This window comes from Pristiophorus japonicus, unplaced genomic scaffold (assembly GCF_044704955.1).
Source record: "Pristiophorus japonicus isolate sPriJap1 unplaced genomic scaffold, sPriJap1.hap1 HAP1_SCAFFOLD_1007, whole genome shotgun sequence".
NCBI lineage: Eukaryota > Metazoa > Chordata > Chondrichthyes > Pristiophoridae > Pristiophorus > Pristiophorus japonicus.
Genome location: NW_027250658.1, coordinates 95282 through 122781, shown reverse-complemented (window position 1 = coordinate 122781; position 27500 = coordinate 95282). Strand labels below are relative to the sequence as shown.

General features: G+C 51.9%; 1 pseudogene; it reads right to left on the bottom strand.

The window, feature by feature from the left end:
- Positions 1-27500, bottom strand: part of LOC139241258 (retinoic acid receptor gamma-like) — a 39118-nt pseudogene that overhangs the window by 9655 nt on the left and 1963 nt on the right.

Here is a 27500-nt window from a genome sequence, read left to right as displayed (position 1 = left end):
GGTTGACTTATGAGGAAAGGTTGAGGAGGTTGGGCCTCTACTCATTGGAGTTCAGAAGAATGAGAGGTGATCTTATGGAAACGTATCAGATTATGAGGGGGCTCGACAAGGTGGATGCAGAGAGGATGTTCCCACTGATGGGGGAGACTAGAACCAGGGGGCATGGTCTTAGAATAAGGGGCCGCCCATTTAAAACTGAGATGAGGAGGAATTTCTTCTCTCAGAGGGTTGTAAATCTGTGGAATTCTCTGCCCCAGAGAGCTGTGGAGGCTGGGACATTGAATATATTTAAGGTGGAGATAGACAGATTCTTAACTGATAAGGGGATAAGGGGTTATGGAGAGCAGAGAGAGAGAGAGAGCGACAGAGAGAAAGAGAGACATAGATAGACAGAGAGTGAGAGAGACACAGAGAGAGAGAGACAGAGAGGGAGACAGAGAGAGAGACAGAGAGGGAGACAAAGACAGAGACAGACAGAGAGAGAGAGAGAGAGAGAGAGAGAGACAGAGAGAGAGAGAGAGACGGAGAGAGAGACAGAGAGAGAGAAAGAGAGACAGACAGAGAGACAGAGAGACAGAGACACAGAGAGAGAGACAGATAGAGAGACATAGACAGAGAGAGAGAGAGACAGAGAGAGACAGACAGAGAGACAGAGACACAGAGAGAGAGACAGCCCGCTCCCAAACCCCACACTTCGATCATTCACCTTTGGCGCTGATCCCCCTCAGGTCCGTGATCTTCATCAACATCCGAGGGAACATGTAGGGTTTTTCAGGGCGCCGTTTCCTGGCGTAAACCTTCAGGGCCTCAAGCAACGGTTCCTGCAGCTGATCGACTTTCTCGGGTTCTTCCAGATCCATGCGGTCTGTGGAGAGAGAGCAGAGAGAGTGCAGAAGTAGCTTTACTCTGTATCTAACCCCCTGCACCTGCCCTGGGAGTGTTTGATGGGACTGTGTAGAGGGAGCTTTACTCTGTATCTAACCCCCTGTACCTGCCCTGGGAGTGTTTGATGGGACAGTGTAGAGGGAGCTTTGCTCTGTATCTAACCCCTTGTACCTGCCCTGGGAGTGTTTGATGGGACAGTGTAGAGGGAGCTTTACTCTGTATCTAACCCCGTGCTGTACCTGCCCTGGGAGTGTTTGATGGGACAGTGTAGAGGGGGCTTTACTCTGTATCTAACCCCCTGTACCTGCCCTGGGAGTGTTTGATGGGACAGTGTAGAGGGAGCTTTACTCTGTATCTAACCCCCTGTACCTGCCCTGGGAGTGTTTGATGGGACAGTGCAGAGGGAGCTTTACTCTGTATCTAACCCCCTGTACCTGCCCTGGGAGTGTTTGATGGGACAGTGTAGAGGGAGCTTTACTTTGTATCTAACCCCCTGTACCTGCCCTGGGAGTGTTTGATGGGACAGTGTAGAGGGAGCTTTACTCTGTATCTAACCCCCTGTACCTGCCCTGGGAGTGTTTGATGGGACAGTGTAGAGGGAGCTTTACTCTGTATCTAACCCCCTGTACCTGCCCTGGGAGTGTTTGATGGGACAGTGCAGAGGGAGCTTTACTCTGTATCTAACCCCGTGCTGTACCTGCCCTGGGAGTGTTTGATGGGACAGTGTAGAGGGAGCTTTACTCTGTATCTAACCCCCTGTACCTGCCCTGGGAGTGTTTGATGGGATAGTGTAGAGGGAGCTTTACTCTGTATCTAACCCCCTGTACTTGCCCTGGGAGTGTTTGATGGGACAGTGTAGAGGGAGCTTTACTCTGTATCTAACCCGTGCTGTACCTGCCCTGGGAGTGTTTGATGGGACAGTGTAGAGGGAGCTTTACTCTGTAGCTAACCCCCTGTACCTGCCCTGGGAGTGTTTGATGGGACAGTGTAGATGGAGCTTTACTCTGTGTCTAACCCCCTGTACCTGCCCTGGGAGTGTTTGATGGGACAGTGTAGAGGGAGCTTTACTCTGTATCTAACCCCCTGTACCTGCCCTGGGAGTGTGTGATGGGACAGTGTAGAGGGAGCTTTACTCTGTATCTAACCCCCTGTACCTGCCCTGGGAGTGTTTGATGGGACAGTGTAGAGGGAGCTTTACTCTGTATCTAACCCCCTGTACCTGCCCTGGGAGTGTTTGATGGAGCAGTGTAGAGGGAGCTTTACTCTGTATCTAACCCCCTGTACCTGCCCTGGGAGTGTTTGATGGGACAGTGTAGAGGGAGCTTTACTCTGTATCTAACCCCCTGTACCTGCCCTGGGAGTGTATGATGGGGCAGTGTAGAGGGAGCTTTACTCTGTATCTAACCCCCTGTACCTGCCCTGGGAGTGTTTGATGGGACAGTGTAGATGGAGCTTTACTCTGTGTCTAACCCCCTGTACCTGCCCTGGGAGTGTTTGATGGGACAGTGTAGAGGGAGCTTTACTCTGTATCTAACCCCCTGTACCTGCCCTGGGAGTGTGTGATGGGACAGTGTAGAGGGAGCTTTACTCTGTATCTAACCCCCTGTACCTGCCCTGGGAGTGTTTGATGGGACAGTGTAGAGGGAGCTTTACTCTGTATCTAACCCCCTGTACCTGCCCTGGGAGTGTTTGATGGAGCAGTGTAGAGGGAGCTTTACTCTGTATCTAACCCCCTGTACCTGCCCTGGGAGTGTTTGATGGGACAGTGTAGAGGGAGCTTTACTCTGTATCTAACCCCCTGTACCTGCCCTGGGAGTGTATGATGGGGCAGTGTAGAGGGAGCTTTACTCTGTATCTAACCCCCTGTACCTGCCCTGGGAGTGTTTGATGGGACAGTGTAGAGGGAGCTTTACTCTGTATTTAACCCCCTGTACCTGCCCTGGGAGTGTTTGATGGGACAGTGTAGAGGGAGCTTTACTCTGTATCTAGCCCCTGTACCTGCCCTGGGAGTGTTTGATGGGACAGTGTAGAGGGAGCTTTACTCTGTATCTAATCCCCTGTACCTGCCCTGGGAGTGTTTGATGGGACAGTGTAGTGGGAGCTTTACTCTGTATCTAACCCCCTGTACCTGCCCTGGGAGTGTTTGATGGGACAGTGTAGAGGGAGCTTTACTCTGTATCTAATCCCCTGTACCTGTCCTGGGAGTGTGTGATGGGACAGTGTAGAGGGAGCTTTACTCTGTATCTAACCCCCTGTACCTGTCCTGGGAGTTTGTGATGGGACAGTGTAGAGGGAGCTTTATTCTGTATCTAACCCGTGCTGTACCTGCCCTGGGAATGTTTGATGGGACAGTGTAGAGGGAGCATTACACTGTATCTAACCCCCTATACCTGCCCTGGGAGTGTTTGATGGGACAGTGTAGAGGGAGCTTTACTCTGTATCGAACCCCCTGTACCTGCCCTGGGAGTGTGTGATGGGACAGTGTAGAGGGAGCTTTACTCTGTATCTAACCCCGTGCTGTACCTGCCCTGGGAGTGTTTGATGGGACAGTGTAGAGGGAGCTTTACTGTATATCTGACCCCCTGTACCTGCCCTGGGAGTGTTTGATGGGACAGTGTAGAGAGAGCTTTACTCTGTATCTAACCCCCTGTACCTACCCTGGGAGTGTTTGATGGGACAGTGTAGAGGGAGCTTTACTGTGTATCTAACCCGTGCTGTACCTGCCCTGGGAGTGTTTGATGGGACAGTGTAGAGGGAGCTTTACTCTGTATCTAACCCGTGCTGTACCTGCCCTGGGAGTGTTTGATGGGACAGTGTAGAGGGAGCATTACTCTGTATCTAACCCCCTGTACCTGCCCTGGGAGTGTTTGATGGGACAGTGCAGAGTGAGCTTTACTGTGTATCTAACCCGTGCTGTACCTGCCCTGGGAGTGTTTGATGGGACAGTGTAGAGGGAGCTTTACTCTGTATCTAACCCGTGCTGTACCTGCCCTGGGAGTGTTTGATGGGACAGTGTAGAGGGAGCATTACTCTGTATCTAGCCCCCTGTACCTGCCCTGGGAGTGTTTGATGGGACAGTGAAGAGGAAGCTTTACTCTGTATCTAACCCCCTGTACCTGCCCTGGGAGTGTTTGATGGGACAGTGTAGAGGGAGCTTTACTCTGTATCTAACCCATGCTGTACCTGCCCTGGGAGTGTTTGATGGGACAGTGTAGAGGGAGCTTTACTCTGTATCTAACCGCCTGTACCTGCCCTGGGAATGTTTGATGGGATAGTGTAGAGGGAGCTTTACTCTGCATCTAACCCCCTGTACCTGCCCTGGGAGTGTTTGATGGGACAGTGTAGAGGGAGCTTTACTCTGTATCTAACCCGTGTTGTACCTGCCCTGGGAGTGTGTGATGGGACAGTGTAGAGGGAGCTTTACTCTCTATCTAACCCCCTGTACCTGCCCTGGGAGTGTTTGATGGGACAGTGTAGAGGGAGCTTTACTCTGTATCTAACCCGCTGTACCTGCCCTGGGAGTGTTTGATGGAGCAGTGTAGAGGGAGCTTTACTCTGTATCTAACCCCCTGTACCTGCCCTGGGAGTGTTTGATGGGACAGTGTAGAGGGAGCTTTACTCTGTATCTAACCCCCTGTACCTGCCCTGGGAGTGTATGATGGGGCAGTGTAGAGGGAGCTTTACTCTGTATCTAACCCCCTGTACCTGCCCTGGGAGTGTTTGATGGGACAGTGTAGAGGGAGCTTTACTCTGTATTTAACCCCCTGTACCTGCCCTGGGAGTGTTTGATGGGACAGTGTAGAGGGAGCTTTACTCTGTATCTAGCCCCCTGTACCTGCCCTGGGAGTGTTTGATGGGACAGTGTAGAGGGAGCTTTACTCTGTATCTAATCCCCTGTACCTGCCCTGGGAGTGTTTGATGGGACAGTGTAGTGGGAGCTTTACTCTGTATCTAACCCCGTGCTGTACCTGCCCTGGGAGTGTGTGATGGGACAGTGTAGAGGGAGCTTTACTCTGTATCTAACCCCGTGCTGTACCTGCCCTGGGAGTGTTTGATGGGACAGTGTCGAGGGAGCTTTACTCTGTATCTAACCCCCTGTACCTGCCCTGGGAGTGTTTGATGGGACAGTGTAGAGGGAGCTTTACTCTGTATCTAACCCCCTGTACCTGCCCTGGGAGTGTTTGATGAGCAGTGTAGAGGGAGCTTTACTCTGTATCTAACCCCCTGTACCTGCCCTGGGAGTGTTTGATGGGACAGTGTAGAGGGAGCTTTACTCTGTATCTAACCCCCTGTACCTGCCCTGGGGGTGTATGATGGGGCAGTGTAGAGGGAGCTTTACTCTGTATCTAACCCCCTGTACCTGCCCTGGGAGTGTTTGATGGGACAGTGTAGAGGGAGCTTTACTCTGTATTTAACCCCCTGTACCTGCCCTGGGAGTGTTTGATGGGACAGTGTAGAGGGAGCTTTACTCTGTATCTAGCCCCCTGTACCTGCCCTGGGAGTGTTTGATGGGACAGTGTAGAGGGAGCTTTACTCTGTATCTAATCCCCTGTACCTGCCCTGGGAGTGTTTGATGGGACAGTGTAGTGGGAGCTTTACTCTGTATCTAACCCCCTGTACCTGCCCTGGGAGTGTTTGATGGGACAGTGTAGAGGGAGCTTTACTCTGTATCTAACCCCCTGTACCTGTCCTGGGAGTGTGTGATGGGACAGTGTAGAGGGAGCTTTACTCTGTATCTAACCCCCTGCACCTGCCCTGGGAGTATTTGATGGGACAGTGTAGAGGGAGCTTTACTCTGTATCTAACCCCCTGTACCTGCCCTGGGAGTGTTTGATGGGATAGTGTAGAGGGAGCTTTACTCTGTATCTAACCCCCTGTACCTGCCCTGGGAGTGTTTGATGGGACAGTGTAGAGGGAGCTTTACTCTGTATCTAACCCGTGCTGTACCTGCCCTGGAAGTGTTTGATGGGACAGTGTAGAGGGAGCTTTACTCTGTATCTAACCCCCTGTACCTGCCCTGGGAGTGTTTGATGGGACAGTGTAGAGGGAGCTTTACTCTGTATCTAACCCGTGCTGTACCTGCCCTGGGAGTGTGTGATGGGACAGTGTAGAGGGAGCTTTACTCTGTATCTAACCCGTGCTGTACCTGCCCTGGGAGTGTTTGATGGGACAGTGTAGAGGGAGCATTACTCTGTATCTAACCCCCTGTACCTGCCCTGGGAGTGTTTGATGGGACAGTGTAGAGGGAGCTTTACTCTATATCTGACCCCCTGTACCTGCCCTGGGAGTGTTTGATGGGACAGTGCAGAGAGAGCTTTACTCTGTATCTAACCCCCTGTACCTACCCTGGGAGTGTTTGATGGGACAGTGTAGAGGGAGCTTTACTGTGTATCTAACCCGTGCTGTACCTGCCCTGGGAGTGTTTGATGGGACAGTGTCGAGGGAGCTTTACTCTGTATCTAACCCGTGCTGTACCTGCCCTGGGAGTGTTTGATGGGACAGTGTAGAGGGAGCATTACTCTGTATCTAACCCCCTGTACCTGCCCTGGGAGTGTTTGATGGGACAGTGCAGAGTGAGCTTTACTGTGTATCTAACCCGTGCTGTACCTGCCCTGGGAGTGTTTGATGGGACAGTGTAGAGGGAGCTTTACTCTGTATCTAACCCGTGCTGTACCTGCCCTGGGAGTGTTTGATGGGACAGTGTAGAGGGAGCATTACTCTGTATCTAACCCCCTGTACCTATCCTGGGAGTGTTTGATGGGACAGTGAAGAGGGAGCTTTACTCTGTATCTAACCCCCTGTACCTGCCCTGGGAGTGTTTGATGGGACAGTGTAGAGGGAGCTTTACTCTGTATCTAACCCATGCTGTACCTGCCCTGTGAGTGTTTGATGGGACAGTGTAGAGGGAGCTTTACTCTGTATCTAACCGCCTGTACCTGCCCTGGGAATGTTTGATGGGATAGTGTAGAGGGAGCTTTACTCTGTATCTAAACCCCTGTACCTGCCCTGGGAGTGTTTGATGGGACAGTGTAGAGGGAGCTTTACTCTGTATCTAACCCGTGCTGTACCTGCCCTGGGAGTGTGTGATGGGACAGTGTAGAGGGAGCTTTACTCTGTATCTAACCCCCTGTACCTGCCCTGGGAGTGTTTGATGGGACAGTGTAGAGGGAGCTTTACTCTGTATCTAACCCCCTGTACCTGCCCTGGGAGTGTTTGATGGAGCAGTGTAGAGGGAGCTTTACTCTGTATCTAACCCCCTGCACCTGCCCTGGGAGTGTTTGATGGGACAGTGTAGAGGGAGCTTTACTCTGTATCTAACCCCCTGTACCTGCCCTGGGAGTGTATGATGGGGCAGTGTAGAGGGAGCTTTACTCTGTATCTAACCCCCTGTACCTGCCCTGGGAGTGTTTGATGGGACAGTGTAGAGGGAGCTTTACTCTGTATTTAACCCCCTGTACCTGCCCTGGGAGTGTTTGATGGGACAGTGTAGAGGGAGCTTTACTCTGTATCTAGCCCCCTGTACCTGCCCTGGGAGTGTTTGATGAGACAGTGTAGAGGGAGCTTTACTCTGTATCTAATCCCCTGTACCTGCCCTGGGAGTGTTTGATGGGACAGTGTAGTGGGAGCTTTACTCTGTATCTAACCCCCTGTACCTGCCCTGGGAGTGTTTGATGGGACAGTGTAGAGGGAGCTTTACTCTGTATCTAACCCCCTATACCTGTCCTGGGAGTGTGTGATGGGACAGTGTAGAGGGAGCGTTACTCTGTATCTAACCCCCTGTACCTGCCCTGGGAGTATTTGATGGGACAGTGTAGAGGGAGCTTTACTCTGTATCTAACCCCCTGTACCTGCCCTGGGAGTGTTTGATGGGACAGTGTAGAGGGAGCTTTACTCTGTATCTAACCCGTGCGGTACCTGCTCTGGGAGTTTGTGATGGGACAGTGTAGAGGGAGCTTTACTCTGTATCTAACCCGTGCTGTACCTGCCCTGGGAGTGTTTGATGGGACAGTGTAGAGGGAGCATTACTCTGTATCTAACCCCCTGTACCTGCCCTGGGAGTGTTTGATGGGACAGTGTAGAGGGAGCTTTACTCTGTATCTAACCCCCTGTACCTGCCCTGGGAGTGTTTGATGGTACAGTGTAGAGGGAGCTTTACTCTGTATCTAACCCCCTGTACCTACCCTGGGAGTGTTTGATGGGACAGTGTAGAGGGAGCTTTACTCTATATCTGAACCCCTGTACCTGCCCTGGGAGTGTTTGATGGGACAGTGTAGAGAGAGCTTTACTCTGTATCTAACCCCCTGTACCTACCCTGGGAGTGTTTGATGGGACAGTGTAGAGGGAGCTTTACTGTGTATCTAACCCGTGCTGTACCTGCCCTGGGAGTGTTTGATGGGACAGTGTAGAGGGAGCTTTACTCTGTATCTAACCCGTGCTGTACCTGCCCTGGGAGTGTTTGATGGGACAGTGTAGAGGGAGCATTACTCTGTATCTAACCCCCTGTACCTGCCCTGGGAGTGTTTGATGGGACAGTGTAGAGGGAGCTTTACTCTGTATCTAACCCGTGCTGTACCTGCCCTGGGAGTGTTTGATGGGACAGTGTAGAGGGAGCATTACTCTGTATCTAACCCACTGTACCTGCCCTGGGAGTGTTTGATGGGACAGTGAAGAGGGAGCTTTACTCTGTATCTAACCCCCTGTACCTGCCCTGGGAGTGTTTGATGGGACAGTGTAGAGGGAGCTTTACTCTGTATCTAACCCCCTGTACCTGCCCTGGGAGTGTTTGATGGGACAGTGTAGAGGGAGCTTTACTCTGTATTTAACCCCCTGTACCTGCCCTGGGAGTGTTTGATGGGACAGTGTAGAGGGAGCTTTACTCTGTATCTAGCCCCCTGTACCTGCCCTGGGAGTGTTTGATGAGACAGTGTAGAGGGAGCTTTACTCTGTATCTAATCCCCTGTACCTGCCCTGGGAGTGTTTGATGGGACAGTGTAGTGGGAGCTTTACTCTGTATCTAACCCCCTGTACCTGCCCTGGGAGTGTTTGATGGGACAGTGTAGAGGGAGCTTTACTCTGTATCTAACCCCCTATACCTGTCCTGGGAGTGTGTGATGGGACAGTGTAGAGGGAGCGTTACTCTGTATCTAACCCCCTGTACCTGCCCTGGGAGTATTTGATGGGACAGTGTAGAGGGAGCTTTACTCTGTATCTAACCCCCTGTACCTGCCCTGGGAGTGTTTGATGGGACAGTGTAGAGGGAGCTTTACTCTGTATCTAACCCGTGCGGTACCTGCTCTGGGAGTTTGTGATGGGACAGTGTAGAGGGAGCTTTACTCTGTATCTAACCCGTGCTGTACCTGCCCTGGGAGTGTTTGATGGGACAGTGTAGAGGGAGCATTACTCTGTATCTAACCCCCTGTACCTGCCCTGGGAGTGTTTGATGGGACAGTGTAGAGGGAGCTTTACTCTGTATCTAACCCCCTGTACCTGCCCTGGGAGTGTTTGATGGTACAGTGTAGAGGGAGCTTTACTCTGTATCTAACCCCCTGTACCTACCCTGGGAGTGTTTGATGGGACAGTGTAGAGGGAGCTTTACTCTATATCTGAACCCCTGTACCTGCCCTGGGAGTGTTTGATGGGACAGTGTAGAGAGAGCTTTACTCTGTATCTAACCCCCTGTACCTACCCTGGGAGTGTTTGATGGGACAGTGTAGAGGGAGCTTTACTGTGTATCTAACCCGTGCTGTACCTGCCCTGGGAGTGTTTGATGGGACAGTGTAGAGGGAGCTTTACTCTGTATCTAACCCGTGCTGTACCTGCCCTGGGAGTGTTTGATGGGACAGTGTAGAGGGAGCATTACTCTGTATCTAACCCCCTGTACCTGCCCTGGGAGTGTTTGATGGGACAGTGTAGAGGGAGCTTTACTCTGTATCTAACCCGTGCTGTACCTGCCCTGGGAGTGTTTGATGGGACAGTGTAGAGGGAGCATTACTCTGTATCTAACCCACTGTACCTGCCCTGGGAGTGTTTGATGGGACAGTGAAGAGGGAGCTTTACTCTGTATCTAACCCCCTGTACCTGCCCTGGGAGTGTTTGATGGGACAGTGTAGAGGGAGCTTTACTCTGTATCTAACCCATGCTGTACCTGCCCTGGGAGTGTTTGATGGGACAGTGTAGAGGGAGCTTTACTCTGTATCTAACCGCCTGTACCTGCCCTGGGAATGTTTGATGGGATAGTGTAGAGGGAGCTTTACTCTGTATCTCACCCCCTGTACTTGCCCTGGGAGTGTTTGATGGGACAGTGTAGAGGGAGCTTTACTCTGTATCTAACCCCCTGTACCTGCCCTGGGAATGTTTGATGGGACAGTGTAGAGGGAGCTTTACTCTGTATCTAACCCCCTGTACCTGCCCTGGGAGTGTTTGATGGGGACAGTGTAGAGGGAGCTTTACTCTGTATCTAACCCCCTGTACCTGCCCTGGGAGTGTTTGATGGGACAGTGTAGAGGGAGCTTTACTCTGTATCTAACCCCGTGCTGTACATGCCTTGGGAGTGTTTGATGGGACAGTTTAGAGGGAGCTTTACTCTGTATCTAACCCCCTGTACCTGCCCTGGGAGTGTTTGATGGGACAGTGTAGAGGGAGCTTTACTCTGTATCTAACCCCATGCTGTACCTGCCCTGGGAGTGTTTGATGGGGCAGTGTAGAGGGGGCTTTACTCTGTATCTAACCCCCTGTACCTGTCCTGGGAGTGTTTGATGGGACAGTGTCGAGGGAGCTTTACTCTGTATCTAACCCCCTGTACCTGCCCTGGGAGTGTTTGATGGGACAGTGTAGAGGGCGCTTTACTCTGTATCTAACCCCGTGCTGTACCTGCCCTGGGAGTGTTTGATGGGACAGTGTAGAGGGAGCTTTACTCTGTATCTAACCCCCTGTACCTGCCCTGGGAGTGTGTGATGGGACAGTGTAGAGGGAGCTTTACTCTGTATCTAACCCCCTGTACCTGCCCTGGGAGTGTTTGATGGGACAGTGTAGAGGGAGCATTACTCTGTATCTAACCCCCTGTACCTGCCCTGGGAGTGTTTGATGAGACAGTGTAGAGGGAGCTTTACTCTGTATCTAACCCCCTGTACCTGCCCTGGGAGTGTTTGATGGGACAGTGTAGAGGGAGCTTTACTCTGTATCTAACCCGTGCTGTACCTGCCCTGGGAGTGTGTGATGGGACAGTGTAGAGGGAGTTTACTCTGTATCTAACCCGTGCTGTACCTGCCCTGGGAGTGTTTGATGGGACAGTGTAGAGGGAGCTTTACTCTGTATCTAACGCCTTGTACCTGCCCTGGGAGTGTTTGATGGGGACAGTGTAGAGGGAGCATTTCTCTGTATCTAACCCCCTGTACCTGCCCTGGGAGTGTTTGATGGGACAGTGTAGAGGGAGCTTTACTCTGTATCTAACCCCCTGTACCTGCCCTGGGAGTGTTTGATGGTACAGTGTAGAGGGAGCTTTACTCTGTATCTAACCCCCTGTACCTACCCTGGGAGTGTTTGATGGGACAGTGTAGAGGGAGCTTTACTCTATATCTGACCCCCTGTACCTGCCCTGGGAGTGTTTGATGGGACAGTGTAGAGAGAGCTTTACTGTGTATCTAACCCGTGCTGTACCTGCCCTGGGAGTGTTTGATGGGACAGTGTAGAGGGAGCTTTACTGTGTATCTAACCCGTGCTGTACCTGCCCTGGGAGTGTTTGATGGGACAGTGTAGAGGGAGCTTTACTCTGTATCTAACCCGTGCTGTACCTGCCCTGGGAGTGTTTGATGGGACAGTGTAGAGGGAGCATTACTCTGTATCTAACCCCCTGTACCTGCCCTGGGAGTGTTTGATGGGACAGTGCAGAGTGAGCTTTACTGTGTATCTAACCCGTGCTGTACCTGCCCTGGGAGTGTTTGATGGGACAGTGTAGAGGGAGCTTTACTCTGTATCTAACCCCCTGTACCTGCCCTGGGAGTGTTTGATGGGACAGTGCAGAGTGAGCTTTACTGTGTATCTAACCCGTGCTGTACCTGCCCTGGGAGTGTTTGATGGGACAGTGTAGAGGGAGCATTACTCTGTATCTAACCCCCTGTACCTGCCCTGGGAGTGTTTGATGGGACAGTGTAGAGGGAGCTTTACTCTGTATCTAACCCATGCTGTACCTGCCCTGGGAGTGTTTGATGGGACAGTGTAGAGGGAGCTTTACTCTGTATCTAACCCCCTGTACCTGCCCTGGGAGTGTTTGATGGGACAGTGTAGAGGGAGCTTTATTCTGTATCTAACCCCCTGTACCTGCCCTGGGAGTGTTTGATGGGACAGTGTAGAGGGAGCTTTACTCTGGATCTAACCCGTGCTGTACCTGCCCTAGGAGTGTTTGATGGGACAGTGTAGAGGGAGCTTTACTCTGTATCTAACGCCTTGTTCTTGCCCTGGGAGTGTTTGATGGGGACAGTGTAGAGGGAGCTTTACTCTGTAGCTAACCCCCTGTACCTGCCCTGGGAGTGTTTGATGGGACAGTGTAGAGGGAGCTTTACTCAGTATTTAACCCCCTGTACCTGCCCTGGGAGTGTTTGATGGGACAGTGTAGAGGGAGCTTTACTCTGTATCTAACCCCCTGTACCTGCCCTGGGAGTGTTTGATGGGACAGTGTAGAGGGAGCTTTACTCTGTATCTAACCCCCTGTACCTGCCCTGGGAGTGTTTGATGGGACAGTGTAGAGGGAGCTTTACTCTGTATCTAACCCCCTGTACCTGCCCTGGGAGTGTTTGATGGGACAGTGTAGAGGGAGCTTTGCTCTGTATCTAACCCCCTGTACATGCCCTGGGAGTGTTTGATGGGACAGTGTAGAGGGAGCTTTACTCTGTATCTAACCCCCTGTACCTGCCCTGGGAGTGTTTGATGGGACAGTGTAGAGGGAGCTTTACTCTGTATCTAACCCGTGCTGTTCCTGTCCTGGGAGTGTGTGATGGGACAGTGTAGAGGGAGCTTTACTCTGTATCTAACCCGTGCTGTACCTGCCCTGGGAGTGTTTGATGGGACAGTGTAGAGGGAGCATTACTCTGTATCTAACCCCCTGTACCTGCCCTGGGAGTGTTTGATGGGACAGTGTAGAGGGAGCTTTACTCTATATCTGACCCCCTGTACCTGCCCTGGGAGTGTTTGATGGGACAGTGTAGAGGGAGCTTCACTCTGTATCTAACCCCCTGTACCTGCCTTGGGAATGTTTGATGGGACAGTGTAGAGGGAGCTTTACTCTGTATCTAACCCATGCTGTACCTGCCCTGGGAGTGTTTGATGGGACAGTGTAGTGGGAGCTTTACTCTGTATCTAACCCCATGTACCTGCCCTGGGAGTGTTTGATGGGACAGTGTAGAGGGAGCTTTACTCTGTATCTAACCCGTGCTGTACCTGCCCTGGGAGTGTTTGATGGGACAGTGTAGAGGGAGCTTTACTCTGTATCTAACGCCTTGTACCTGCCCTGGGAGTGTTTGATGGGGACAGTGTAGAGGGAGCTTTACTCTGTATCTAACCCCCTGTACCTGCCCTGGGAGTGTTTGATGGGACAGTGTAGAGGGAGCTTTACTCAGTATTTAACGCCCTGTACCTGCCCTGGGAGTGTTTGATGGGTCAGTGTAGAGGGAGCTTTACTCTGTATCTAACCCCCTGTACCTGCCGTGGGAGTGTTTGATGGGACAGTGTAGAGGGAGCTTTACTCAGTATTTAACGCCCTGTACCTGCCCTGGGAGTGTTTGATGGGACAGTGTAGAGGGAGCTTTACTCTGTATCTAACCCCCTGTACCTGCCCTGGGAGTGTTTGATGGGACAGTGTAGAGGGAGCTTTACTCTGTATCTAACCCTCTGTACCTGCCCTGGGAGTGTTTGATGGGACAGTGTAGAGGGAGCTTTACTCTGTATCTAACCCCCTGTACCTGCCCTGGGAGTGTTTGATGGGACAATGTAGAGGGAGCTTTACTCTGTATCTAACCCCCTGTACCTGCCCTGGGAGTGTTTGATGGGGACAATGTAGAGGGAGCTTTACTCTGTATCTAACCCCCTGTACCTGCCCTGGGAGTGTTTGATGGGACAGTGTAGAGGGAGCTTTACTCTGTATCTAACCCCATGCTGTACCTGCCCTGGGAGTGTTTGATGGGGCAGTGTAGAGGGGGCTTTACTCTGTATCTGACCCCCTGTACCTGCCCTGGGAGTGTTTGATGGGACAGTGTAGAGGGAGCTTTACTCTGTATCTAATCCCGTGCTGTACATGCCCTGGGAGTGTTTGATGGGACAGTTTAGAGGGAGCTTTACTCTGTATCTAACCCCCTGTACCTGCCCTGGGAGTGTTTGATGGGACAGTGTAGAGGGAGCTTTACTCTGTATCTAACCCCCTGTACCTGCCCTGGGAGTGTTTGATGGGACAGTGTAGAGGGAGCTTTGCTCTGTATCTAACCCCCTGTACATGCCCTGGGAGTGTTTGATGGGACAGTGTAGAGGGAGCTTTACTCTGTATCTAACCCCCTGTACCTGCCCTGGGAGTGTTTGATGGGACAGTGTAGAGGGAGCTTTACTCTGTATCTAACCCGTGCTGTTCCTGTCCTGGGAGTGTGTGATGGGACAGTGTAGAGGGAGCTTTACTCTGTATCTAACCCGTGCTGTACCTGCCCTGGGAGTGTTTGATGGGACAGTGTAGAGGGAGCATTACTCTGTATCTAACCCCCTGTACCTGCCCTGGGAGTGTTTGATGGGACAGTGTAGAGGGAGCTTTACTCTATATCTGACCCCCTGTACCTGCCCTGGGAGTGTTTGATGGGACAGTGTAGAGGGAGCTTCACTCTGTATCTAACCCCCTGTACCTGCCTTGGGAATGTTTGATGGGACAGTGTAGAGGGAGCTTTACTCTGTATCTAACCCATGCTGTACCTGCCCTGGGAGTGTTTGATGGGACAGTGTAGTGGGAGCTTTACTCTGTATCTAACCCCATGTACCTGCCCTGGGAGTGTTTGATGGGACAGTGTAGAGGGAGCTTTACTCTGTATCTAACCCGTGCTGTACCTGCCCTGGGAGTGTTTGATGGGACAGTGTAGAGGGAGCTTTACTCTGTATCTAACGCCTTGTACCTGCCCTGGGAGTGTTTGATGGGGACAGTGTAGAGGGAGCTTTACTCTGTATCTAACCCCCTGTACCTGCCCTGGGAGTGTTTGATGGGACAGTGTAGAGGGAGCTTTACTCAGTATTTAACGCCCTGTACCTGCCCTGGGAGTGTTTGATGGGTCAGTGTAGAGGGAGCTTTACTCTGTATCTAACCCCCTGTACCTGCCGTGGGAGTGTTTGATGGGACAGTGTAGAGGGAGCTTTACTCAGTATTTAACGCCCTGTACCTGCCCTGGGAGTGTTTGATGGGACAGTGTAGAGGGAGCTTTACTCTGTATCTAACCCCCTGTACCTGCCCTGGGAGTGTTTGATGGGACAGTGTAGAGGGAGCTTTACTCTGTATCTAACCCCCTGTACCTGCCCTGGGAGTGTTTGATGGGACAGTGTAGAGGGAGCTTTACTCTGTATCTAACCCCCTGTACCTGCCCTGGGAGTGTTTGATGGGACAGTGTAGAGGGAGCTTTACTCTGTATCTAACCCCCTGTACCTGCCCTGGGAGTGTTTGATGGGGACAATGTAGAGGGAGCTTTACTCTGTATCTAACCCCCTGTACCTGCCCTGGGAGTGTTTGATGGGACAGTGTAGAGGGAGCTTTACTCTGTATCTAACCCCATGCTGTACCTGCCCTGGGAGTGTTTGATGGGGCAGTGTAGAGGGGGCTTTACTCTGTATCTAACCCCCTGTACCTGCCCTGGGAGTGTTTGATGGGACAGTGTAGAGGGAGCTTTACTCTGTATCTAATCCCGTGCTGTACATGCCCTGGGAGTGTTTGATGGGACAGTTTAGAGGGAGCTTTACTCTGTATCTAACCCCCTGTACCTGCCCTGGGAGTGTTTGATGGGACAGTGTAGAGGGAGCTTTACTCTGTATCTAACCCCGTGCTGTACCTGCCCTGGGAGTGTTTGATGGGGCAGTGTAGAGGGGGCTTTACTCTGTATCTAACCCCCGGTACCTGCCCTGGGAGTGTTTGATGGGACAGTGTAGAGGGAGCTTTACTCTGTATCTAACCCCCTGTACCTGCCCTGGGAGTGTTTGATGGGACAGTGTAGAGGGAGCTTTACTCTGTATCTAACCCCCTGTACCTGCCCTGGGTGTGTTTGATGGGACAGTGTAGAGGGAGCTTTACTCTGTATCTAACCCCCTGTACCTGCCCTGGGAGTGTTTGATGGGACAGTGTAGAGGGAGCTTTACTCTGTATCTAACCCCCTGTACCTGCCCTGGGAGTGTTTGATGGGACAGTGTAGAGGGAGCTTTACTCTGTATCTAACCCCCTGTACCTGCCCTGGGAGTGTTTGTTGGGACAGTGTAGAGGGAGCTTTACTCTGTATGTAACCCCCTGTACCTGCCCTGGGAGTGTTTGATGGGACAGTGTAGAGGGAGCTTTACTCTGTATCTAACCCCGTGCTGTCCCTGCCCTAGGAGTGTTTGATGGGACAGTGTAGAGGGAGCTTTACTCTGTATCTAACCCCCTGTACCTGCCCTGGGAGTGTTTGATGGGACAGTGTAGAGGGAGCTTTACTCTGTATCTAACCCCCTGTACCTGCCCTGGGACTGTTTGATGGGACAGTGTAGAGGGAGCTTTACTCTATATCTAACCCCCTGTACCTGCCCTGGGAGTGTGTGATGGGTCAGTGTACAGGGAGCTTTACTCTGTATCTAACCCCCTGTACCTGCCCTGGGAGTGTTTGATGGGACAGTGTAGAGGGAGCTTTACTCTGTATCTAACCCCGTGCTGTACCTGCCCTGGGAGTGTTTGATGGGACAGTGTAGAGGGAGCTTTACTCTGTATCTAACCCCATGTACCTGCCCTGGGAGTGTTTGATGGGACAGTGTTGAGGGAGCTTTACTCTGTATCTAACCCCCTGTACCTGCCCTGGGAGTGTGTGATGGGACAGTGTAGAGGGAGCTTTACTCTGTATCTAACCCCGTGCTGTACCTGCCCTGGGAGTGTTTGATGGGACAGTGTAGAGGGAGCTTTACTCTGTATCTAACCCCATGTACCTGCCCTGGGAGTGTTTGATGGGACAGTGTAGAGGGAGCTTTACTCTGTATCTAACCCCCTGTACCTGCCCTGGGAGTGTTTGATGGGACAGTGTAGATGGAGCTTTACTCTGTATCTAACCCCCTGTACCTGCCCTGGGAGTGTTTGATGGGACAGTGTAGAGGGAGCTTTACTCTGTATCTAACCCCCTGTACCTGCCCTGGGAGTGTTTGATGGGACAGTGTAGAGGGAGCTTTACTCTGTATCTAACCCGTGCTGTACCTACCCTGGGAGTGTTTGATGGGACAGTGTAGAGGGAGCTTTACTCTGTATCTAACTCCCTGTACCTGCCCTGGGAGTGTTTGATGGGACAGTGTAGAGGGAGCTTTACTCTGTATCTAACCCCCTGTACCTGCCCTGGGAGTGTTTGATGGGACAGTGGAGAGGGAGCTTTACTCTGTATGTAACCCCCTGTACCTGCCCTGGGAGTGTTTGATGGGACAGTGTAGAGGGAGCTTTACTCTGTATCTAACCCCCTGTACCTGCCCTGGGAGTGTGTGATGGGACAGTGTAGAGGGAGCTTTACCTCCACAGATGAGGCAAATTGCACTGAGCAGCCCAGTTTCTGTGTCGTCCATTTCCAGAGGCAGTAAACGATTTGCGAAGGCAAACAGCAGGTCAGTGAGAGGTCCGAATCCAGCGTTGTGCATCTGTGTCCTGTTCAATGTCAGTCCGTCCGAGAACGTCATCGTGTCCTGTTCCGGTGTGTATCGGATACAGATCCGTAGCATCTGCAATGAGTGAACATAAGAACATAATAAATAGGTGCAGGAGTAGACCATTTGGCCCTTCGAGCCTGCACCACCATACAATAAGATCTTGGCTGATCATTCCCTCAGTACCCCATTCCTGCTTTCTCTCCATATCCCTTTTGAATATATCTAACGAACTGGCCCCAACAACTTTCTGTGGTAGAGAATTCCACAGGTTCACAATTCTCTGGGTGAAGAAGTTTCTCCTCATCTCGGTCCTAAATGGCTTACCCCTTATCCTTAGACTGTGACCCCTGGTTCTGGACTTCCCCAACATCGGGAACATTCTTCCTGCATCTAACCTGTCCAATCCCGTCAGAATTTTATATGTTTCTATGAGGTCCCCTCTCATTCTTCTAAACTCCAGTGAATATAAGCCCAGTCGATCCAGTCTTTCTTCATATGTCAGTCCTGCCATCCCGGAATCAGTCTGGTGAACCTTCGCTGCACTCCCTCAATAGCAAGAATGTCCTTCCTCAGATTAGGAGACCAAAACTGAACACAATATTCCCGGTGTGGCCTCACCAAGGCCCTGTACAACTGCAGTAAGACCTCCCTGCTCTTATACTCAAATCCTCTCGCTATGAAGGCCAACATACCATTTGCCTTCTTCACCGCCTGCTGTACCTGCATGGCAACCTTCAATGACTGATGTACCATGACACCCAGGTCTCGTTGCACCTCCCCTTTTCCTAATCTGCTACCATTCAGATAATATTCTGCCTTCCTGTTTTTGCCACCAAAGTGGATAACCTCACATTTATCCACATTATACTGCATCTGCCATGCATTTGCCCACTCACCTAACCTGTCCAAGTCACTCTGCAGTCTCTCAGCGTCCCCCTCACAGCTCACACCGCCACCCAGCTTAGTGTCATCTGCAAACTTGGAGATATTACATTCAATTCCTTCGTCTAAATCATTAATGTATATTGTAAATAGCTGGGGTCCCAGCACTGAGCCCTGCGGCACCCCACTAGTCACTGCCTGCCATTCTGAAAAGGACCCGTTTATCCCGACTCTCTGCTTCCTGTCTGCCGACCAGTTCTCTATCCACGTCAGTACATTACCCCCAATACCACGTGCTTTAATTTTGCACATCAATCTCTCGTGTGGGACCTTGTCAAAAGCCTTTTGAAAGTCCAAATACACCACACCCACTGGTTCCCCCTTGTCCACTCTACTAGTTACATCCTCAAAAAATTCCAGAAGATTTGTCAAGCATGATTTCCCTTTCATAAATCCATGCTGACTTGGACCGATCCTGAGACTGCTTTCCAAATGTGCTGCTATTTCATCTTTAATAATTGATTCCAACATTTTCCCCACTACTGATGTCAGGCTAACCGGTCTATAATTACCCGTTTTCTCTCTCCCTCCTTTTTTAAAAAGTGGTGTTACATTAGCTACCCTCCAGTCCATAGAACTCTTCTTTTAATCTAATACTAGCCTTAATTTATCCAGTTAAACACGGAGGTCCCACTTTTCGAATGAAGTTTGTATTCCTCAAGGGAAGGTATATTCATTGAGAATTATTAATCATTTCTTCAAATGTTTGCCATTGCTTATCGACTATCATAATCTCTCAATCTAATTTCCAAATTATTGTCAGATAACTTGCCCCTCGTACTTCCGTAATTGCCGTTGTTTCCATCTAAAACGTTAGTTTTGGATTTCACCACATCGCTCTCAAATAATAATATGATCACTCTTGCCCAGATGATCCTGAGGAGTTGCGAATGGCACTGAGGGCGAAGTGTTGGGCCTTGGGTACTTACCAGGATGTCCAGGCAGGCAGCTTTAAGCAGAGTAATCTGGTCAGCGATGGTGAGGGCAGTAAATCCAGGCAGGCGCTTGGCAAACTCCACAATCTTGATGATGCATTTGGTTGAGAGCTCACTGAACTTGTCCCAGAGTCCCAGGTCCAATTGTACTCGGTGATCAGCGCTGGAGTTCTGGGGGAGGGGGGAGAGCAGAGGGGTTAGAGAGGGGGGGGCGAGGGGGAGAGAGGGGTGATAGGGGGAGAGAGAGAGAGGTGGGAGGGGACAGAGAGAGGGGGGAGGGGGAATGTGGGGGATGGGGAGAGAGAGGGGGGATATGGGGGGGCGAGGGGATAGGGTAGAGGGGGGAGAAAGGGGGGAGAGGGAGAGAGAGAGGGGAGAGGGAGAGAGATGGGAAGGGTTAGTGAGGGGGGAGAGGGGGAGAGAGGAGTGATAGGGAGCGAGAGAGAGAGGTGGGAGGGGAGAGAGAGAGGGGGGATGGGGAGAGAGGGGGAGATATGGGGGGGTGCGAGGGGATGGGGTTGAGGGGGGAGAAAGGGGGGAGAGGGAGAGAGAGAGGGGAGAGGGAGAGAGATGGGAAGGGTTAGTGAGGGGGGAGAGGGGGAGACAGGAGTGATAGGGGGCGAGAGAGAGAGGTGGGAGGGGAGAGAGAGAGGGGGGAGGGGGAATAGGGGGGATGGGGAGAGAGAGAGGGGGATGTGGGGGGCGAGGGGATGGGGATGGAGGGGGGAGAGAGAGGGGAGAGGGAGAGAGAGGGGGAGAGGGAGAGGGAGAGGGGGATATGGGGGGGCGAGGGGATGGGGAAGAGTGGGGAGAGAGGGGGGGAGAGAGGGGGGAGAGAGGGGGAGAGGGAGAGAGAGAGGGGAGAGAGAGGGGGGAGAGGGAAAGAGATGGGAGGGGACAGAGAGGGGGGCGAGGGGGAATAGGAGGGAGGGGGAGAGAGGGAGATATGGGGGCGAGGGGCTGGGTAGAGGGGGGAGAGAGGGGAGAGGGAGAGAGAGGGGGAGAGGGAGAGGGAGAGGGAGATATGGGGGGCGAGGGGGGAGAGAGGGGGAGAGGGAGAGAGAGGGGGAGAGGGAGAGAGGGGGAGAAAGGGGAGAAAGGGGAGGAGAGAAAGGGGAGGGGGATTAGGGTGGTTGGGGAGAGAGAGGGGGGGAATAGGGGGCAAAGAGATAGGGGAGAGAGGGGAGAGGGGAGAGGAGAGAGGGAGAGAGAGGGGGGAGAGGATGGGGGAGGGAGGGGGGAGAGAGAGGGGCGAGAGGTAGAGAGGGGGGAGGGGGGAGAGAGGAGGGGAGAGAGGATAGGGGGAGAGAGGAGGGGAGGGGGGGAGAGAGAGAGTAAGGGCATGGGGGAAGAGGGGATGGGGGAGAGCAGAGTGGTTAGAGAGGGGGGCGAGGGGGGGAGAGAGAAAGGAGAGGGAGAGAGAGAGTAAGGGGATGGGGGAAGAGGGGATGGGGGAGAGCAGAGGGGTTAGAGAGAGGGGGCGAGGGGGGGAGAGAGAGGGGAGAGGGAGAGAGAGGGAGAGAGAGAGTAAGGGGATGGGGGAAGAGGGGATGGGGGAGAGCAGAGGGGTTAGAGAGGGGGGCGAGGGGGGGAGAGGGGTTGCGAGATGTGAAGTCCTTACTCTACAGTATGAAACCACACGAGGCACATTCTGGGGACAAGGTCACTCTGTGACCTTAACTCTTTATTCACAGGACTCTAAAGACGATGACCCTGTGTGGGACCTCCCTTTTTATACCTGGGTGATCAGGTAAGGAGTGTCTCCCACAAGTTCACCCCTTGTGGTCAAGGTGTGCATCTAGGTTGAGTGTATACAGTAATACAGTGGTGTTACATTGTGGTTACATACATGACATCACCTCCTCCCCCGCCCAAAGTCTTATTGGGATCACAGGTTTGGTCTTTCAGGTGGTCTGTGCTCCCTCGTGGAGCGCTGCAGTTGGGGCTCTGGTTGTTGGACACTGACCTGAGTGTCTGTCACCTGTGGTGATTCCGGCCAGTTCGGGCTGACCGCAGGGACTGTGCATTCTTCTGATTGCTCTTGTTGCTCATTCACTGGCGGTGTTGTGAGCTCCATCTCATGGTCTTCTTCAGGTTCCTCCGTGTCCATGCTGAACCTTTTTTTTACTTGGTCCAGATGCTTACGGCATATCTGACCATTGTTGAGTTTTACCACGATGACCCTATTCCCCTCTTTGTCAATTACAGTACCCTCGAGCCATTTGGGCCCCATGGCGTGATTGAGGACAAATACAGGATCATTTATTTCCAGACATCTCCCCCTCGAATTACGGTCATGGTGCTCGATTTGGGACTGGCGCTTGCCCTCAACTATGTCGGTCAGGACCGGGTGAATGAGGGACAACCGAGTTTTGAGTGTCCGTTTCATGAGTAGCTCTGCGGGCGGGACCCACGTGAGCGAGTGCGGGCGGGATCTATAGGCCAGCAGGAGACGCGATAGGCGGCATTGTAGGGATGGTCCTTGAATCCTGAGCTTACCTTGCTTAATGATTTGGACACACGTTCCGCCTGGTCATTGGAGGCCGGCTTGAACGGTGCTATCCTGACATGATTGATGCCATTGCCCAACATAAACTCTCGGAATTCGTAGCTTGTGAAACACGGGCCATTATCACTCACCAGGATGTCCGGCAAGCCATGGGTTACAAAGATCACACGTAGGCTTTCCACGGTGGTGGATGTTGTGCATGAATTCAGAATGATGCACTCGATCCATTTCCAGTACGCATCTACCACAATAAGGAACATCTTCCCCATGTACGGGCCCGCGTAGTAACATAGAAAATAGGTGCAGGAGTAGGCCATTCGGCCCTTCGAGCCTGCACCACCATTCAATGAGTTCATGGCTGAACATGCAACTTCAGTACCCCATTCCTGCTTTCTCGCCATACCCCTTGATCCCCCTAGTAGTAAGGACTTCATCTAACTCCTTTTTGAATATATTTAGTGAATAGGCCTCAACAACTTTCTGTGGTAGAGAATTCCACAGGTTCACCACTCTCTGGGTGAAGAAGTTTCTCCTCATCTCGGTCCTAAATGGCTTACCCCTTATCCTTAGACTGTGACCCCTGATTCTGGACTTCCCCAACATCGGGAACATTCTTCCTGCATCCAAACCCGTCAGAATTTTAAACGTTTCTATGAGATCCCCTCTCATTCTTCTGAACTCCAGTGAATACAAGCCCAGTTGATTCAGTCTTTGTTGATGTGTCAGTCCCGCCATCCCGGGAATCAGTCTGGTGAACCTTCGCTGCACTCCCTCAATAGCAAAAATGTCCTTCCTCAAGTTAGGAGACCAAAACTGTACACAATATTCCAGGTGTGGCCTCACCAAGGCCCTGTACAACTGTAGCAACACCTCCCTGCCCCTGTACTCAAATCCCCTCGCTATGAAGGCCAACATGCCATTTGCTTTCTTAACCGCCTGCTGTACCTACATGCCAACCTTCAATGACAACATGAACGCGTGACCATGACCTGGTGGGCCAGGGCCACGGGCTGAGTGGGGCCTCCCTGGGGGCATTACCCAGCTGGGCACATGTTGGGCACCTGCGAACACAGTGTTCCAGGTCTGAATCAATTCCCGGCCACCAAACGTGTGACCGGGCAATGGCCTTCATCAGCACAATGCCTGGGTGCTCCCTGTGGAGTTCCCTGATGAATGCCTCCCTGCCCCTCTGGGGCATAACTACCCGGCTGCCCCATAGTAGGCAGTCGGCTTGGATGGAGAGCTCATCCATCCGTCTGTGGAATGGTCTGACCTCCTCAGGGCATGCTCCGTGTGTGGGCGCCCAATCCCCAGTCAGGACACATTTATTAATCAGCGATAGGAGGGGATCTCTGTTGGTCCAGATTTTGATCTGGCGGGCTGTGATGGGGGAGCCTGCGCTGTCAAAGGCATCGATAGCCATGACCATCTCAGCGCTTTGTTCCGCTGCCCCCTCAGTGGTGGCCAGCGGGAGCCTGCTGAGCGCGTCAGGGCAGTTTTCAGTGCCGGGCCGATGCCTGATGGAGTAGTCATAAGCAGCCAGCGTGAGATCCCATCGCTGTATGCGAGCTGATAAGTTGGCATTGACAGCCTTTTGCCTTGCTGTCTGACCACAGGGATGTTAATGGCTTGAGGTCCGTCTCTAATTCAAACTTCCTACCAAAGACGTACTGATGCATGTTTTTACACCATAGACACATGCGAGCGCTTCCTTCTCAACCATCCCATATCCTTGAGAGAGCGACCTGGAGGCATAAGCCACAGGTTGTAGTTGACCCTCAGCATTACCCTGCTGCAACACGCACCCAACCCCATAGGACGATGCATCACATGTCAGAACTAAACGTTTACAGGGGTCGTACAGGGCCAACAACTTGTTTGAACAAAGTAGGTTCCTCACCCGATCAAAAGCCTCTTTCCTGACAGTCCCCCCCAAAACCAATCACAACCCTTACGCAGGAGCATGTGTAGCGGCTCCAACAACGTGCTCAAGTTCAGCAGGAAGTTCCCGAAATAGTTCAACAGTCCCAGGAATGAACGCAGCTCCGATGTGTTGCCGGGCCTGGGTGCTCGTCCAATCGCCTCTGTTTTGGATTCGGTGGGCCCAATCCCATCTGCAGCAACCCTCCTGCCCAGAAACTCAACCTCAGGAGCTAAGAACACACATTTAGACTTCTTGAGTCGCAGGCCTACCCGGTCCAGTCTGCGTAGCACCTCCTCCAGGTTGTGGAGGTGTTCCTCGGTGTCTCGACCCGTGATGAGGATGTTGACCTGGAATACGATCGTTCCCGGAATGGATTTGAGCAGGCTTTCCATGTTCCGTTGAAAAATCGCTGCCACTGATCGAATGCCAAATGGGCACCTGTTATAAACGATCAGTCCCTTGTGCGTGGTGATGGTGGTCAGTAGATTAGATTCGTTGGCCAGTTCCTGGGTCATGTAGGCTGAAGTGAGGTCCAACTTGGTGAACAGCTTGCCGCCTGCCAGCATGGCGAAGAGGTCCTCCGCTCTCGGGAGTGGGTATTGATCTTGTAGGGACACCCGATTGTAACCCCACTTTTTAAAAAAGGAGGAAGAGAGAAAACAGGGAATTATAGACCGGTCAGCCTGACATCGGTAGTGGGTAAAATGATGGAATCAATTATTAAGGATGTCATAGCAGCGCATTTGGAAAGAGGTGACATGATAGGTCCAAGTCAGCATGGATTTGTGAAAGGGAAATCATGCTTGACAAATCTTCTGGAATTTTTTGAGAATGTTTCCAGTAGACTGGACAAGGGAGAACCAGTTGATGTGGTGTATTTGGACTTTCAGAAGGCGTTCGACAAGGTCCCACACAAGAGATTAATGTGCAAAGTTAAAGCACATGGGATTGGGGGTAGTGTGCTGACATGGATTGAGAACTGGTTGTCAGACAGGAAGCAAAGAGTAGGAGTAAATGGGGACTTTTCAGAATGGCAGGCAGTGACTAGTGGGGTACCGCAAGGTTCTGTGCTGGGGCCCCAGCTGTTTACACTGTACATTAATGATTTAGACGAGGGGATTAAATGTAGTATCTCCAAATTTGCGGATGACACTAAGTTGGGTGGCAGTGTGAGCTGCGAGGAGGATGCTATGAGGCTGCAGAGTGACTTGGATAGGTTAGGTGAGTGGGCAAATGCATGGCAGATGAAGTATAATGTGGATAAATGTGAGGTTATCCACTTTGGTGGTAAAAACAGAGAGACAGACTATTATCTGAATGGTGACAGATTAGGAAAAGGGAAGGTGCAACGAGACCTGGGTGTCATGGTACATCAGTCATTGAAGGTTGGCATGCAGGTACAGCAGGCGGTTAAGAAAGCAAATGGCATGTTGGCCTTCATAGCAAGGGGATTTGAGTACAGGGGCAGGGAGGTGTTGCTACAGTTGTACAGGGCCTTGGTGAGGCCACACCTGGAGTATTGTGTACAGTTTTGGTCTCCTAATCTGAGGAAGGACATTCTTGCTATTAAGGAAGTGCAGCGAAGATTCACCAGACTGATTCCTGGGATGGCGGGACTGACCTATCAAGAAAGACTGGATCAACTGGGCTTGTATTCACTGGAGTTCAGAAGAATGAGAGGGGACCTCATAGAAACGTTTAAAATTCTGAAGGGTTTAGACAGGTTAGATGCAGGAAGAATGTTCCCGATGTTGGGGAAGTCCAGAACCAGGGGTCACACAGTCTAAGGATAAGGGGTAAGCCATTTAGGACCGAGATGAGGAGAAACTCCTTCACCCAGAGAGTGGTGAACCTGTGGAATTCTCTACCACAGAGAGTTGTTGGAGCCAATTCACTAAATATATTCAAAAGGGAGTTAGATGAGGTCCTTACTACTCGGGGGATCAAGGGGTATGGAGAGAAAGCAGGAATGGGGTACTGAAGTTGCATGTTTAGCCATGAACTCATTGAATGGCGGTGCAGGCTCGAAGGGCCGAATGGCCTACTCCTGCACCTATTTTCTATGTTTCTATGTTTCTATAGTGGACTTGTAGTCACCACAGATCCTGACAGAGCCATCCGCTTTTAGGACGGGAACGATGGGGCTCGCCCAGTCGCTGAATTCAACAGGCGAGATGATGCCCTCTCTCAACAGCCGGTCCAATTCACTCTCGATCTTCTCCCGCATCACATACGGCACAACTCTGGCTTTGTGGTGCACTGGCCTGGCGTCCGGGGTGATGTGTATCACTACTTTAGTGCCTTTGAAAGTCCCGACGCCAAGGTTGGAATAGTGAATCGAATTGTTGTAGGACTTGTGAGCACGAACTTCGCTCCACAGTGGACATTGCGAGCACATCCCCCCATTTCCAGTTCATCTCGGCTAACCAACAGTGCGGGACCATTGCCCGGGACAATCCAGAGCGTCAAGTGATTCACTAACCCATTGTGTGTGACAGCCAACATTGCACTGCCTAGCACCGGGATAATTTCTTTAGTGTAAGTCCGTAATTGTGTCTTAATACGTGCTAATTTGGGTCTCCTGGCTTTAAGTGGCCATAGCTTCTCGAATTGCTGAACGCTCATGAGTGACTGGCTGGCCCCAGTGTCCAGCTCCATGTGTACTGGGATACTGTTTAATAAAACCCTCATCATCATTGGTGGTGTTCTGGTGCATGAACTGTGAATATTCACCGCATGGACCCGCTGAACCTCGGCATCCATCGATTTGCCCCAAAGGTCATCCTGCCTCACAGAACCCTCTTCTGGTCCATCCGCCTCATATATCAGTCTGGTTGCAGGCTTCCTGCACATTCGAGCTAAGTGGCCACTGAGATTGCAGTTCCTGCAGACAAACTGTTGAAATCTGCAGGATCTGGCTGGGTGTTTTCCCCCACACCTCCAGCATGAGTTAAACTTTCCATTGTTGGGGACAAAGGGACTATGGCCAGGCATTCCGTGCTGACTGTCCCTTTGACTGCTCTTAAGTACCCTGTTAGTGGGTGTCAATGGCCCCATCCCGGGCCGCATTGTCCGCTGCGATGGCGTGAATGTCCGTTCGGCCTGCCATTGTCTCTGTTGAAGTCCTACTCTGGGGTCTATTGCTGCCTGGGGAGTGTCGGACTGCCCCTGCCTGCCTGCGGGGCTCTGAGTTGCATTGATGGTGTTGACTCCCTGACCCATCACCGCGTTAGAGGCAGAATTGGGCGCCTATATTATTTCCGTCTCTTCCTCCCCCGCCATGAAAGTTTGAGCTAACAACGCCGCCGCTTCCAAGGTCAAATCCTTGGTCTCAATTAACTTGCGGAAAATTCCCGCATGACCGATGCCCTCGATAAAGAAGCCCCTTAGCATCTCCCCCCTGCAGGCATCTGTGAACTTAGAGGTTGGCCAA